This window comes from Pseudophryne corroboree, unplaced genomic scaffold (assembly GCF_028390025.1).
Source record: "Pseudophryne corroboree isolate aPseCor3 unplaced genomic scaffold, aPseCor3.hap2 scaffold_415, whole genome shotgun sequence".
Lineage (NCBI taxonomy): Eukaryota > Metazoa > Chordata > Amphibia > Anura > Myobatrachidae > Pseudophryne > Pseudophryne corroboree.
The window spans coordinates 310,713-326,711 of record NW_026970049.1 but is presented as its reverse complement, the minus strand read 5'-3'; the positions used below and the strand labels follow the sequence as shown (position 1 = coordinate 326,711).

General features: G+C 41.9%; 4 non-coding genes across 4 annotated transcripts; all 4 read right to left on the bottom strand.

Annotated features, from left to right (window-relative positions):
- Window positions 1-12,180: 12,180 nt before the first annotated feature.
- Window positions 12,181-12,296, bottom strand: LOC135025453 (U5 spliceosomal RNA). Its single transcript, XR_010222202.1, has one exon. It is a non-coding gene; the product is annotated as a U5 spliceosomal RNA (small nuclear RNA).
- A 275-nt stretch (window positions 12,297-12,571) lies between these two features.
- LOC135025447 (U5 spliceosomal RNA) lies at window positions 12,572-12,687 on the bottom strand. The gene has a single exon (XR_010222196.1). It is a non-coding gene; the product is annotated as a U5 spliceosomal RNA (small nuclear RNA).
- Window positions 12,688-12,961: 274 nt separating this feature from the next.
- LOC135025455 (U5 spliceosomal RNA) lies at window positions 12,962-13,078 on the bottom strand. The gene has a single exon (XR_010222204.1). It is a non-coding gene; the product is annotated as a U5 spliceosomal RNA (small nuclear RNA).
- A 59-nt stretch (window positions 13,079-13,137) lies between these two features.
- Window positions 13,138-13,301, bottom strand: LOC135025264 (U1 spliceosomal RNA). The gene has a single exon (XR_010222048.1). It is a non-coding gene; the product is annotated as a U1 spliceosomal RNA (small nuclear RNA).
- Between the last annotated feature and the right edge of the window lie 2,698 nt (window positions 13,302-15,999).

Below are 15,999 nucleotides of genomic sequence, written 5' to 3'. Positions count from 1 at the left end.
AGGGACCCTGCTGACCGCAAGCAGGAGGTTACCCTAAAGTCCATTTACACACATTCTGGTACCTTACTCAGACCGGCAATTGCGTCGGCCGAGGTTGTAGCGCGGTGGCAGCATGGACAGATACCTTATCAGCAGAGATTGAGACCCTAGATAAGGATGCTATGTTATTGACCATAGGGCATATAAAAGATGCTGTCCTATATATGAGAGATGCTCAAAGTGACATTAGTCTACTGGGTTCTAGAATAAACGCTATGTCGATTTCTGCTAGACGAGTCCTATGGACCCGGCAATGGACAGGTGATGCCGACTCAAAAAGGCATATGGAGGTTTTACCTTACAGGTGTGAGGAATTGTTTGGGGAAGGTCTCTCGGACCTTGTCTCCACAGCTACAGCTGGTAAATCAAATTTTTTGCCTTATATTCCCTCACAGCCTAAGAAAGCACCACATTATCAAATGCAGTCCTTTCGATCACAGAGAAACAAGAAAGTACGAGGTGCGTCCTTTCTTGCCAGAGGTAAGGGCAGAGGGAAGAAGCTGCACAACACAGCTAGTTCCCAGGAACAGAAGTCCTCCCCGGCCTCTACAAAATCCACCGCATGACGCTGGGGCTCCGCTAAAGGAGTCCGCCCAGTTGGGGGCACGTCTTCGTGTTTTCAGCCACATCTGGGTTCATTCGCAGGTGGATCCCTAGGCAATAGAAATTGTTTCTCAGGGTTACAAGCTGAAATTCGAAGAGGTGCCTCCTCGCCGGTTTTTCAAATCGGCCCTACCATCTTCTCCCCAGGAAAGGGAGATAGTGTTAAATGCAATTCACAAATTGTATCTTCAACAGGTGGTGGTCAAGGTTCCCCTGCTTCAACAAGGAAAGGGAAATTATTCGACCCTGTTTGTAGTCCCAAAACCGGACGGTTTGGTCAGACCCATATTAAATTTAAAATCCCTGAACCTATACTTGAAAAGGTTCAAGTTCAAGATGGAATCGCTAAGAGCGGTCATCGCCAGCCTAGAAGGGGGGGATTTTATGATATCTCTGGACATAAAGGATGCATACCTTCATGTACTCATTTATCCACCTCATCAGGCGTACCTAAGATTTGCGGTACAGTATTGTCATTACCAATTTCAGACGTTGCCGTTTGGTCTCTCCAGAATTTTCTCCGAGAATTTTCACCAAGGTAATGACGGAAATTATGGTGCTCCTGCGAAAGCAAGGTGTCACAATTATCCCGTACTTGAACGATCTCCTCATAAAAGCGAGATCAAGAGAGCAGTTGCTGAACAGCGTATAACTTTCATTGAAGGTGTTACAGCAAAACGGCTGGATTCTCAATATCCCGAAGTCGCAGTTGGTTCCTACGACTCGTCTGACTTTGCTTGGGCATTATTCTGGATACGGACCAGAAAAGGGTTTATCTTCCGATAGAAAAGGCCCAGGAACTCATGACTCTGGTCAGGAACCTATTGAAACCAAAACAGGTGTCAGTGCATCACTGCACTCGAGTCCTGGGAATGATGGTGGCATCATACGAGGCCATTCCCTTCGGCAGGTTCCATGCGAGGATCTTGCAATGGGACCTACTGGACAAGTGGTCCGGGTCACATCTACAGATTCATCAGTTGATCACCCTGTCCCCCAGGGCCAGGGTATCTCTCCTGTGGTGGCTGCAGAGTGCTCACCTTCTAGAGGGCCGCAGGTTCGGCATTCAGGACTGGATCCTGGTGACCACGAACGCGAGCCTCCGAGGTTGGGGAGCAGCCACACAGGGAAGAAATTTCCAAGGTCTTTGGTCAAGTCAGGAGACTTGTCTTCACATCAACATCCTGGAGCTAAGGGCCATATACAACGCCCTATGTCAAGCGGAGACCTTACTTCGCGACCAACCAGTTCTGATCCAGTCAGACAACGTCACCGCAGTAGTTCATGTAAACCGCCAAGGCGGCACAAGGAGCAGAGTGGCGATGGCGGAAGCCACCAGAATTCTTCGCTGGGCGGAGAATCATGTAAGCGCACTGTCAGCAGTGTTCATTCCGGGAGTGGACAACTGGGAAGCAGACTTCCTCAGCAGACACGACCTACATCCAGGAGAGTGGGGACTCCATCAGGAAGTCTTCGCACAGATTGCAAGTCGGTGGGGACTGTTCCAGATAGACATGATGGCGTCCCGCCTCAACAAAAAGCTACAGAGGTATTGCACCAGGTCAAGAGACCCTCAGGCAGTAGCTGTTTAAACAGCTCTTCATTTTCTGATTTTATGTTTATGCTAACAAATTTGCTCTCTGAAAAGTGTCCACAAAGCCAAGTCTCTGATTAACACCTTTGTAGGAATGGTTTTTCACCTATTACTGAATTAAACTTGCTTCATTGGAAAGGCAGCAAGATGCATCCTCATTTCAATGTCTACTGAAATAATACAGGTTGACACCAGGAAACATAAACGCCACTGCATCCTTGCTGCTTTCGCATGTGGAAGTCTGTTTAATGTGAAAACAAGGTGATATCTAATTAGCACACAGGTAAGGAATTAAGAAAATCTTTATTTAAGGGTGAAGGTGTTTCTCACAAAATCGTTGCCCCAATGCATCATTGAAATTCAAGCTGGAAAGATGATTTTAATATATCACTTGTACATTTTGTATTGCTCTTCTGGTGACAATGTAGTTTGTTTTTGTCAATTACCATTTTAATAATAGGGTAAAGAAAATTAAGTGGATTTTTGAAAGAAAACAATACTGTCAATATACTATTAAAACAAATTAAAATGGTAAAAGTTATTGTACTTTAAGTAAAAATAAAAGAGCAAAAATATCAATCCCAGTTTTGGATTACTTTAATTAACAAAAAAAAATGCATATAGCAGAGGATAGTTTCAATCTGCCTACCTCTGGGTTATGGGCCCAGCATGTTTCCATTGCAGTACTCTGCTGCACATGTAAGTGCAAGAGATCCTGAAGCACTCACTCATCATGGGAAAGTACCAATGTGTTTCTTCGTTGGTTGATGGAAGAAACATCTTACAAAAACTCTCCAGATTATTGACTTTTTAAAGTTTTTCTAGGAAACGTTCTAGATGAATGCTTATTAGCCTTTGTCAGTATGTATGTTTGTAAAGTGTCTCTGTGGCGCAATCGGTTAGTGTGTTTGGTTATTAATCAAAGGGTTGGTGGTTCAATCCCACCCAACGATGTAATTGACCTTGTTATCAGATTTTGGTGATCTTTAAGTAGACAAGTCAAAATTTCAAACCCCCTTCTTATGGTGTAGGGTACCTGGCCTACTCTGATGTAATCAGAGTTAGATTTGAATCAGTGATTTTATAAAAAAACAGCTAGGAAGCACAATTTAGCAGTGGGTTGCAGAGAAAAAGAAATATGCTGGCAGAAAAATCCAATTGAGTGATTAAACAGCTCTTCATTTTCTGGCTTTATTTTTATGCTAACTAATTTGTTCTCTGAAAAGTGTCCACAAAGCCAAGTATCTGATTAACATATTTGTAGGGATGGTTTTTCACCTATTACTAAATTAAACTTGCTTCATTGGAAAGGCAGCAAGATGCATCCTCATTTCAATATCTACTGAAATAATACAGGTTGACACCAGGAAACATTAACGCCACTGCATCCTTGCTGCTTTCTCATGTGGAAGTCTGTTTAATGTGAAAACAAGGTGATATCTAATTAGCACACAGGTAAGGAATAAAGAAAATCTTTATTTAAGGGTGAAGATGTTTCTCACAAAATCGTTGCCCCAATGCATCATTGAAATTCAAGCTGGAAAGATGATTTTAATATATCACTTGTACATTTTGTATTGCTCTTCTGGTGACAATGTAGTTTGTTTTTGTCAATTACCATTTTAATAATAGGGTAAAGAAAATTAAGTGGATTTTTGAAAGAAAACAATACTGTCAATATACTATTAAAACAAATTAAAAAGGTAAAAGTTATTGCACTTTAAGTAAAAATAAAAGAGCAAAAATATCAATCCCAGTTTTGGATTACTTTAATTAACAAAAAAAAATGCATATAGCAGAGGATAGTTTCAATCTGCCTACCTCTGGGTTATGGGCCCAGCATGTTTCCATTGCAGTACTCTGCTGCACATGTAAGTGCAAGAGATCCTGAAGCACTCACTCATCATGGGAAAGTACCAATGTGTTTCTTCGTTGGTTGATGGAAGAAACATCTTACAAAAACTCTCCAGATTATTGACTTTTTAAAGTTTTTCTAGGAAACGTTCTAGATGAATGCTTATTAGCCTTTGTCAGTATGTATGTTTGTAAAGTGTCTCTGTGGCGCAATCGGTTAGTGTGTTTGGTTATTAATCAAAGGGTTGGTGGTTCAATCCCACCCAACGATGTAATTGACCTTGTTATCAGATTTTGGTGATCTTTAAGTAGACAAGTCAAAATTTCAAACCCCCTTCTTATGGTGTAGGGTACCTGGCCTACTCTGATGTAATCAGAGTTAGATTTGAATCAGTGATTTTATAAAAAAACAGCTAGGAAGCACAATTTAGCAGTGGGTTGCAGAGAAAAAGAAATATGCTGGCAGAAAAATCCAATTGAGTGATTAAACAGCTCTTCATTTTCTGGCTTTATTTTTATGCTAACTAATTTGTTCTCTGAAAAGTGTCCACAAAGCCAAGTATCTGATTAACATATTTGTAGGGATGGTTTTTCACCTATTACTAAATTAAACTTGCTTCATTGGAAAGGCAGCAAGATGCATCCTCATTTCAATATCTACTGAAATAATACAGGTTGACACCAGGAAACATTAACGCCACTGCATCCTTGCTGCTTTCTCATGTGGAAGTCTGTTTAATGTGAAAACAAGGTGATATCTAATTAGCACACAGGTAAGGAATAAAGAAAATCTTTATTTAAGGGTGAAGATGTTTCTCACAAAATCGTTGCCCCAATGCATCATTGAAATTCAAGCTGGAAAGATGATTTTAATATATCACTTGTACATTTTGTATTGCTCTTCTGGTGACAATGTAGTTTGTTTTTGTCAATTACCATTTTAATAATCGGGTAAAGAAAATTAATTGGATTTTTGAAAGAAAACAACACTGTCAATATACTATTAAAACAAATTAAAATGGTAAAAGTTATTGTACTTTAAGTAAAAATAAAAGCTAAAATATCAATCCCAGTTTTGGATTACTTTAATGAACAAAAAAAAAATGCATATAGCAAAGGATAGTTTCAATCTGCCTACCTCTGGGTTATGGGCCCAGCATGCTTCCATTGCAGTACTCTGCTGCACATGTAAGTGCAAGAGATCCTGAAGCACTCACTCATCATGGGAAAGTACCAATGTGTTTCTTCATTGGTTGCTGGAAGAAACATCTTACAAAAACTCTCCAGATTATTGACTTTTTAAAGTTTTTCTAGGAAACGTTCTAGATGAATGCTTATTAGTCTTTGTCAGTATGTACTTTTTGCAAAGTGTCTCTGTGGCGCAATCGGTTAGTGTGTTCAGCTATTAATCAAAAAGTTGGTGGTTCAATCCCATCCAGGGACGTAATTGACCTTGTCATCAAATTTTGGTAATATTTAAGTAGACAAGTCATATAGCAGAGGATAGTTTCAATCTGCCTACCTCTGGGTTATGGACCCAGCATGCTTCCATTACAGTACTCTGCTGCACATGTAAGTGCAAGAGATCCTGAAGCACTCACTCATCATGCGAAAGTACCAATGTGTTTCTTCATTGGTTGCTGGAAGAAACATCTTACAAAAACTCTCCAGATTATTGACTTTTTAAAGTTTTTCTAGGAATCGTTCTAGATGAATGCTTATTAGCCTTTGTCAGTATGTACTTTTGCAAAGTTTCGCTGTGGCGCAATCAGTTAGTGTGTACGGCTATTAACCAAAAGGTTGGTGGTTCAATCCCACCCAGGGACGTAATTGAACTTGTAATCAGATTTTGTTGATCTTTAAGTAGACAAGTCAAAATTTCGAAAACCCCTGTTATGGTGTAGGGTACCTGGCCTTCTCTGATGTAATCAGAGTTAGATTTGATTCATACTGTTAACTGGGTAGTATATCACAAGTTATACGGTGTGATTGGTGTGGCTGGTATGAATCTTGACCTTGGATTAACAAAAATCCTTTCCTCGAACTGTCTGTCTCCTCTGGGCACAGTTTCTCTAACTGAGGTATGGAGGAGGGGCATAGAGGGAGGAGCCAGTGCACACCCAGATCTAAAGTCTTTCTTAAAGTGCCCATGTCTGCTGCGGAGCCCGTCTATCCCCCATGGTCCTTACGGAGTCCCCATCATCCTCTACGGACTACGAGAAAAAAAAATTACCGGTAGGTTTAAAATGTTATTTTTTTCTCTGCAACCCACTGCTAAATTGTGCTTCCTAGCTGTTTTTTATAAAATCACTTAATTAAATCTAACTCTGATTACGTCAGAGAAGGCCAGGTACCCTACACCATAAGAGGGGGTTTGAAATTTTGACTTGTCTACTTAAAGATCACCAAAATCTGATGACAAGGTCAATTACATCCCTGGGTGGGATTGAACCACCAACCTTTTGGTTAATAGCCCATGTAAGTGCAAGAAATCCTGAAGCACTCACTCATCATGGGAAAGTACCAATGTGTTTCTTACAAAAATTCTCCAGATTATTGACTTTTTAAAGTTTTTCTAGGAAACGTTCTAGATGAATGATTATTAGCCTTTGTCAGTATTGACTTTTGCAAGGTGTCTCTGTGGCGCAATCGGTTAGCATGTTTGGCTATTAACCAAAAGGTTGGTGGTTCAATCCCACCCAGGGATGTAATTGACCTTGTAATCAGATTTTGGTGATCTTTAAGTAGACAAGTCAAAATTTCAAAAACCCCCCTTATGGTGTAGGGTACCTGGCCTTCTCTGATGTAATCAGAGTTAGATTTGATTAAGTGATTTTATAAAAAAACAGCTAGGAAGCACAATTTAGCAGTGGGTTGCAGAGAAAAAAAATATGCTGGCAGAAAAGTCCAATTGAGTGATTAAACAGCTCTTCATTTTCTGATTTTATGTTTATGCTAACAAATTTGCTCTCTGAAAAGTGTCCACAAAGCCAAGTCTCTGATTAACACCTTTGTAGGAATGGTTTTTCACCTATTACTGAAATAAACTTGCTTCATTGGAAAGGCATCAAAGATGCATCCTCATTTCAATGTCTACTGAAATAATACAGGTTGACACCAGGAAACGTCACTGCATCCTTGCTGCTTCCTCACGGGGAAGTCTGTTTAATGTGAAAACAAGGTGATATCTAATCAGCACACAGGTAAGGAATTAAGAAAATCTTTCTTTGTGGGTGAAGATGTTTCTCACAAATTGTTGTCCCAATGCATCATTGAAATTCAAGATGGAAGATGATTTTCATATATCACTTGTACATTTTGCATTGCTCTTCTGGTGACAATGTAGTTTGTTTTTGTCAATTACCATTTCAGTAATAGGGTAAAGAAAATTAAGTGGATTTTTTAAAGAAAACAATGCTGTCAATATACTATTAAAACAAATTAAAATGATAAAAGTTATTGTACTTTAAGTAAAAATAAAAGAGCCAAAATATCAATCCCAGTTTTTGATTACTTTAATTATAAAAAAAAAAATGCACATAGCAGAGGATAGTTTCGATCAATCGACCTCTGGGTTATGGGCCCAGCATGCTTCCATTGCACTACTCTGCTGCTCATGGAAGTGTAAGAGATCCTGAAGACTAAATTGATTAAAGGCCTAAAAGTACTGGACTATAAGGAAAGACTTACTAGGCTGAATATTTATACACTAGAAAAGAGGTGCCTAAGAGGAGATATTATTAATATCTTCAAATATGTAAAGATACATAACAAAGAGTTATCAGAGGAATTATTTATTAAAAGAACACGTGGTCACTCGCTGCGACTGGAGGAAAGTTCAGAACGCAATGGAGGAAAGGTTTCTTCACTGTTAGGGCAATCAGGATGTGGAATTCCCTGCCAGGGAAGGTGGTAATGGCGGACTCTGTAATTGGATTTAAAAAAGGAATGGATACATTTCTGAATGAAAAAGCTATCCAAGGTTATAATACTTAAAATATCAACATGGTTAATCCGGGGGTAACATGAGTTATAGTAGCTAACTAGTCATAAAACATTATTCAGCAAGTATGTAGAATCATCACAACTTAAAACAGGTTGAACACGATGGGCAATTTGCCTCTATTCAACCTCAAAAACTATGTTACTATATTACTATGTTATTGTAGTATACAGAACACCACAATGCAATGAGCAGTGATAGTGAGCACTGATGAGGATACTAGAACTGACACTGAGCAGCAAGATGCAGCACTGGACTATTAGTAATGTACTGTAGTATGCTGAGCACCACAATGCAGCACAAGACAATGAGCAGTGATACTGAGCACTGATGAGGATACTACTGAGAACTGACACTGAGCAGGAGAGACACACTACTAGTATTACTGAGCAGCAATAAGTAACCACTGATACTGAGCACTGATATTGAGATTTCCACTGAGAGAACATAGCCACGTCCTCTCCGCTCTCTCTTCAATGCACGAGTAAAAATGGCAGCAACGCGCAGCTCTTTATATGGAATCCGAATCTCGCGAGAATCCGACAGCGGGATGATGACATTTTCCCTTGTTCAGGTTTTCCGAGTCAGGCGGGAACAACCGAGCCTGCCTCGGACCAGTGTAAACCACGTGGAGTTCGTGGGGAATTCGGTTCTCGGAGAACCGAACCCGCTCCTCTCTACCTTATACCCATCAATTTTTTTATTTTCAATCTAAGCCCCTGCAGTTTTCTGTAAGCATCTGCTTCGCTATGATGATCAACAAGTCACAAGGGCAAACACTCAGGGTTTGAGGCGTAGATCTTAGGACCAGCTGCTACAAGCATGGCAGAGGTGTCACTATCACTGGTGACACACAGAGAGGTGGCGAGGGAGATTGTAATGCAGTGCGCGCAGATAAGCAGCGCAATGGTAAAAAGGAGGCATGGTTTCATAGGTAGGGGCGTGGCCTGGTGGCCTGAATCTACATTTTGTTGCTCCGGGTGTCCCGGGGGTTGGGGGCTGCACCCGGGGACTAGTGTGTGAGCGGTGCTGGCTCCTGCACAGTGACAGGGCATGGCCACCCAGCATGACGCCTCCCTTCTTGACCATGCTGTAATTGCAGTCGCACTGCAGTTCAGCGTGATCATAAAAAATGGTGTAGGCTCCTGCTGGTGCAGACTGTATGTGCGCGCAGGAAGCCGCCACCATTTTTGTGATCACAGCGGCTGAATGTGATGTCATACAGCCGCTGTGACCACGCCCCCTGTGTCTCCTCCGTTGCAGACCCCATTTTGAAGCCTTGCCCCCGCACCGCTCCATCCCTGACTTGGAAATGGAGTGTTGCTGACCCACCTCTCCCCCCCTTCCCCACCCCGATTGACAGGCAGAGGCGATCACATTCTCTGCGGGGTGCCGCAGAAAATGCAGGCACATGCGTATGCTCTTAGCAATTTTTGCAGTTGGATCGCTTATTGTGATTGCAATCCAACCTGAATCAGGCCCTATTACCTATCACAATGCGCTGCGGGCAGTACAAAATTGGGTTAATATAGGAGAAAAACCCCCAGACCTGTGCTCCTTAACTGTACCTGGTGGCTAGTGGAGCGGCTGCCCAGTAATCAGTGTCCACCGCAGTGCGCACACGGCCCACCCCCTACGGCCTCGCTCCCCTTCATCAGCGGCCTCGTGATCCGGAAGGGTGGTGTGTGTGTGACTGACCTTAGGATGAAACCGGAGCCTCCGCTGCAGTGACCCAGCAACCAGGGCACGGGAGTATATAGCGCCGCTGGGAGTGATGAAGCTGCAGTAAAGATGTCTATTAGACCTAGCCTGCTGCAGCCCTTGTAGATTCTCATAAAACAAGTTCTTCTTTTCTTGTCAAAATTAATAGCTAAGAATAGGCTGCCTGAGGCAGGCCCCTGTTAATTGGCCTGCTACTGAAGGCACCAACTACAAACTGAGCTCCCTGTTCATGGAAGCGGGGTTATAGAGGAGAATGCACTGAGCTTCTTGGGAACAGTCAAAAGCTTTGAGCCGGTTGGTGCCTCAGATCAAGATCCTACTCTACACCCCAATGTGAATCCTTGTGGAGTCCAGTGTACCCCACAGAAGAAATTAATGTGTCACACCCATTGGCAGCAACCTTAGAATAGCTGCTGACGGGCACAATTGAGAAAGGAAGGGGGGGGGACATTTGAATCCAGCACATAGATGCAATTCAAATATGTAATTTGTACCTTCCTATTTTAAAATATAATGGATGAACCTCACCCTGTGAGAACAATCTTCATGATCAAGAGATCTAATATGTAAAATAAGTATGAGTTGGGATAGGGCTGGGGAGGGTGGCTGCTCGGGCAGCCCCTCCCCCGTCAAGTTAAGGAGATTCAACTGAGGAAGCACAAGGGAACTCTCGTCTGGGGACAACAACTGCAGGGAGACCACATCTTTTCAGATGAACATGGGATGGCGGAAGGCTGCCTAATACTGAAGCACCATCAAATATCAAACCATATCCAACAACTAGTAACAGCATTCCTGGGGGAAGGTCTGCAGCAGACGGATTTGCATACGGTGATGTCATCCAAGCAGTGGGCCAAAGTTGGCTGGAACCCTCATCTGCATATAAAAAGAGAAAAGGGGCATGCAGGGCATGGCGGCCTTTTGCAGTGCTTGGATGACCCCTAGTTCGCATTAAACACCCCCACCCTCCTTTGGTGTGGGGCTCATGTTGGCCATGCCCCATCCCCTGAAGCATTCATGCTGATTTCTTGCAGCAGCTGGGCACTGTAACAGCTCCAGAGCTGCTCTGTAAGGCAAGTAAAAGGGTGTGGGCCCTGCAGCACCACCTGTAGTTCGCATTGTGTGTTGGAAGGCACAAAGTAAGCAGACGGGAGGAGAAGTCAGGATAGTACACAAGGGCATCCTTTTCTCTTAGTCCGTAGAGGATGCTGGGGTCACATTAAGAACCATGGGGTATAGACGGGATCCGCAAGAGACATGGGCACTTTAAGACTTTCAAAGGGTGTGAACTGGCTCCTCCCTCTATGCCCCTCCTCCAGACTCCAGTTATAGGAACTGTGCCCAGGGAGATGGACATTTCGAGGAAAGGATTTATTGTTAAACTAAGGTGAGCATCTTACCAGCTCACACCTTAAGCATGCCGCAGAACGTGGCATTCAACAGAACACAAGCCAACGGCATGAACAATTGCAGCAAAAAGCTGACCAGAACCGTAACACAACATGTGTATAACCACAAGTAATAACTGCAGACACAGTATGGACTGGGACGGGTGCCCAGCATCCTCTACGTACTAAGAGAAAAGGATTTACCGGTAGGTATTAAAATCCTATTTTCTCATACGACCTAGAGGATGCTGGGGTCACATTAAGAACCATGGGGTTATACCAAAGCTCTTGAACGGGTGGGAGAGTGCGTACGACTCTGCAGCACCGAATGACCCAACTTGAGGTTATCATCAGCCAAGGTATCAAACTTGTAAAACTTAGCAAAAGTGTTTACTAAATAGCTGCTCGGCAAAGTTGCAATGCCGAGACTCCCCGACCAGCTGCCCAGGATGAACCCACCTTTCTAGTAGAATGGGTCTTCACCTAATTCAGTAACGGCAATCCTGCCGTGGAATGAGCATGCTGAATTTTACCACAGATCCAGCGCATAATGGTCTGCATGGAAGCAGGACACCCAATCATGTTGGGAGCATACAGGACAAACAGAGCCTCTGTTTTCCTAATCTGAACCGTTCTGGTGACATAAATTTTCAAAGTTCTGACCACAGCCAGAGACTTTGACTCAACGAAGGTGTCAGTGGCCAAAGGCACCATGTGGAAAGATGAACCACCTTCGGCAGAAATTGTTGACGTGTCCTCAATTCTGCTCTATCTTCATGAAAGATCAAATAAAGGCTCTTGTGATACTGCATGGTTTGTACTGTTTTCCATGTGCTCCCAGATCTTTCAAGCAAGTAGCATGGTCAAGAAAGTTCTGTTTGAAAAGAAACAAACATTTACTGTCATTGTTATGCAAATAAACTTACATTAAAGCTAACAAGAAAGCACACTCGTTCTGTCTTTAAACTGATAAAAGAAACCCCAATAATATGGGGCATGCAAAAATTGAGATAAAACTCAGTTTTGCTCCTCTCCACGGAAATCTTTAATAAAAGGCGAAATATTTGTTAGTTCTGAAGAGAAACCAGAGCATGACCAAGATTCCACCTGTCGCCTGAGTGCCATGCCAGCAGTTCTCATTCAGCTCAAAGTGAGCACCCAATTTGAATGAAAGAAAGCAGATTTCTCACCAGGCTTCCCCTTGCTATAAACATGGTTTGTACTCTTTTCCATGTGCTCCCAGATCTTTCAAACAATTAGTGTGGTCAAGAAAGTTCTGTTTGAAAAGAAACAAACATTTACTGTCATTTCTATGCAAATGAGCTTACATTAAAGCACACTCGTTCTATCTTTAAACCAATAAAATAAAACCCCAATAAGATGGGGCATGCAAAAATTGAGATAAAACTCAGTTTTGCTCCTCTCCACGGAAATCTTTAGTAAAAGGCGAAAGATTTGTTCGTTCTGAAGAGAAACCACAGCATGACCAAGATTCTACCTGTCGCCTGAGTGCCATGCCAGCAGTCCTCATTCAGCTCAAAGTGAGCACCCAATTTGAAAGAAAGAAAGCAGATTTCTCACCAGGCTTCCCCTTGCTATAAACATGGTTTGTACTCTTTTCCATGTGCTCCCAGATCTTTCAAGCAATTAGTATAGTCAAGAAAGTTCTGTTTGAAAAGAAACAAACATTTACTGTCATTTCTACGCAAATGAGCTTACATTAAAGCACACTCGTTCTATCTTTAAACTGATAAAAGAAACCCCAATAAGACGGGGCATGCAAAAATTGAGATAAAACTCAGTTTTGCTCCTCTCCACGGAAATCTTTAGTAAAAGGCAAAAGATTTGTTCGTTCTGAAGAACTAGCACAAGGGAACTCTCAAAAGAAGAACAAGGCTCTGAAACAAAGAAATCTGACTTTTACCAGAGCTGACCAGAGGAAAACACAAACACAGTCCCCCACTACCACAAATAAAGCAGTCGAGTTTCCCACATTTGGGGAAATCACAGGGGTCAGCATACCCAGAATGCAATGAATGAACCTCACCCTGGGAGAATAATCTTCATGACCATGGTATCTCCTATGCAAAATAAGTATGATTTGGGATAGAGCTGGGGAGGGCCGCTGCTCAGGCACATCTCTGTCAAGTTAAGGAGATTCAACTGAGGCAGCACAAGGGAACTCTCATCTGGGGACAACAACTGCAGGGAGAACACATATTTTCAGATGAACATGGGAGGGCAGAAGGCTGCCTAATACTGAAGCACCCCCAAACAACAAACCAAATGCAACAACTAGTGCAAGCATTCCTGGGGGAAGGCCTGCCGCAGATGGATTTGCATATGGTGATGTCATCCAAGCAGTGGGTCAAAGTTGGCTTCAACCCTCGTCTGCATATGAAAACAGAAAAGGGGCGTGCAGGGCATGGTGGCCTTTTGCGGCGCTTGTCTGACCCCTAGTTTGCATTAAACACCTCCACCCTCCTTCGGTGTGGGGCTCATGTTGGCTATGCCCCAGCCCCTGAAGCATTCAAGCTGATTTTTCTCCCAAACGAAAGACACTAGAATGAAAATTTTAAAGCCTCCTGTTAGTGCTTCATATACACGTTATAGCCCTGAATTTTCCAATGCCTATCTCTTTGCAAAAGAGAGATATCGACAAGGAAAAGCTGTATTGTACCTTTGCATTTTTCTCCCAAACGAAGGACATTAGAATGAAAATTTTAAAGCCTCCTATTAGTGCTTCATCTACACGTTATAGCCCTGAATTTTCCAATGCCTAGCTCTTTGCAAAAGAGAGATATCGGCAAGGAAAAGCTGTATTGTACCTTTGCATTTTTCTCCCAAACGAAAGACACTAGAATGAAAATTTTAAAGCCTCCTGTTAGTGCTTCATCTACACGTTATAGCCCTGAATTTTCCAATGCCTATCTCTTTGCAAAAGAGAGATATCGGCAAGGAAAAGCTGTATTGTACCTTTGCATTTTTCTCCCAAACGAAGGACATTAGAATGAAAATTTTAAAGCCTCCTATTAGTGCTTCATCTACACGTTATAGCCCTGAATTTTCCAATGCCTATCTCTTTGCAAAAGAGAGATATCGGCAAGGAAAAGCTGCATTGTACTTTTGCATTTTTCTCCCAAACGAAAGACACTAGAATGAAATTTTTAAAGCCTACTGTTAGTGCTTCATCTACACGTTATAGCCCTGCATTTTCCAATGCCTATCTCTTTGCAAAAGAGAGATATCGGCAAGGAAAAGCTGCATTGTACTTTTGCATTTTTCTCCCAAACGAAAGACACTAGAATGAAAATTTTAAAGCCTCCTGTTAGTGCTTCATCTACACGTTATAGCCCTGAATTTTCCAATGCCTAGCTCTTTGCAAAAGAGAGATATTGGCAAGGAAAAGCTGTATTGTACCTTTGCATTTTTCTCCCAAACGAAAGACACTAGAATGAAAATTTTAAAGCCTCCTGTTAGTGCTTCATCTACACGTTATAGCCCTGAATTTTCCAATGCCTATCTCTTTTCAAAAGAGAGATATCGGCAAGGAAAAACTGTATTGTACCTTTGCATTTTTCTCCCAAACGAAGGACACTAGAATGAAAATTTAAAAGCCTCCTGTTAGTGCTTCATCTACACGTTATAGCCCTGCATTTTCCAATGCCTATCTCTTTGCAAAAGAGAGATATCGGCAAGGAAAAGCAGCATTGTACCTTTGCATTTTTCTCCCAAACGAAAGACACTAGAATGAAAATTGTAAAGCCTCCTGTTAGTGCTTCATCTACACGTTATAGCCCTGCATTTTCCAATGCCTAGCTCTTTGCAAAAGAGAGATATTGGCAAGGAAAAGCTGTATTGTACCTTTGCATTTTTCTCCCAAACGAAAGACACTAGAATGAAAATTTTAAAGCCTCCTGTTAGTGCTTCATCTACATGTTATAGCCCTGCATTTTCCAATGCCTATCTCTTTGCAAAAGAGAGATATCGGCAAGGAAAAGCAGCATTGTACTTTTGCATTTTTCTCCCAAACGAAAGACACTAGAATGAAAATTTTAAAGCCTCCTATTAGTGCTTCATCTACACGTTATAGCCCTGAATTTTCCAATGCCTAGCTCTTTGCAAAAGAGAGATATCGGCAAGGAAAAGCTGTATTGTACCTTTGCATTTTTCTCCCAAACGAAAGACACTAGAATGAAAATTTTAAAGCCTCCTGTTAGTGCTTCATCTACACGTTATAGCCCTGAATTTTCCAATGCCTATCTCTTTGCAAAAGAGAGATATCGGCAAGGAAAAGCTGTATTGTACCTTTGCATGTTTCTCCCAAACGAAGGACACTAGAATGAAAATTTTAAAGCCTCCTATTAGTGCTTCATCTACACGTTATAGCCCTGAATTTTCCAATGCCTATCTCTTTGCAAAAGAGAGATATCGGCAAGGAAAAGCTGTATTGTACCTTTGCATTTTTCTCCCAAACGAAGGACACTAGAATGAAAATTTTAAAGCCTCCTTTTAGTGCTTCATCTACACGTTATAGCCCTGAATTTTCCAATGCCTATCTCTTAGCAAAAGAGAGATATCGGCAAGGAAAAGCTGTATTGTACCTTTGCATTTTTCTCCCAAACGAAAGACACTAGAATGAAAATTTTAAAGCCTCCTGTTAGTGCTTCATATACACGTTATAGCCCTGAATTTTCCAATGCCTATCTCTTTGCAAAAGAGAGATATCGGCAAGGAAAAGCTGCATTGTACTTTTACATTTTTCTCCCAAACGAAAGACACTAGAATGAAAATTT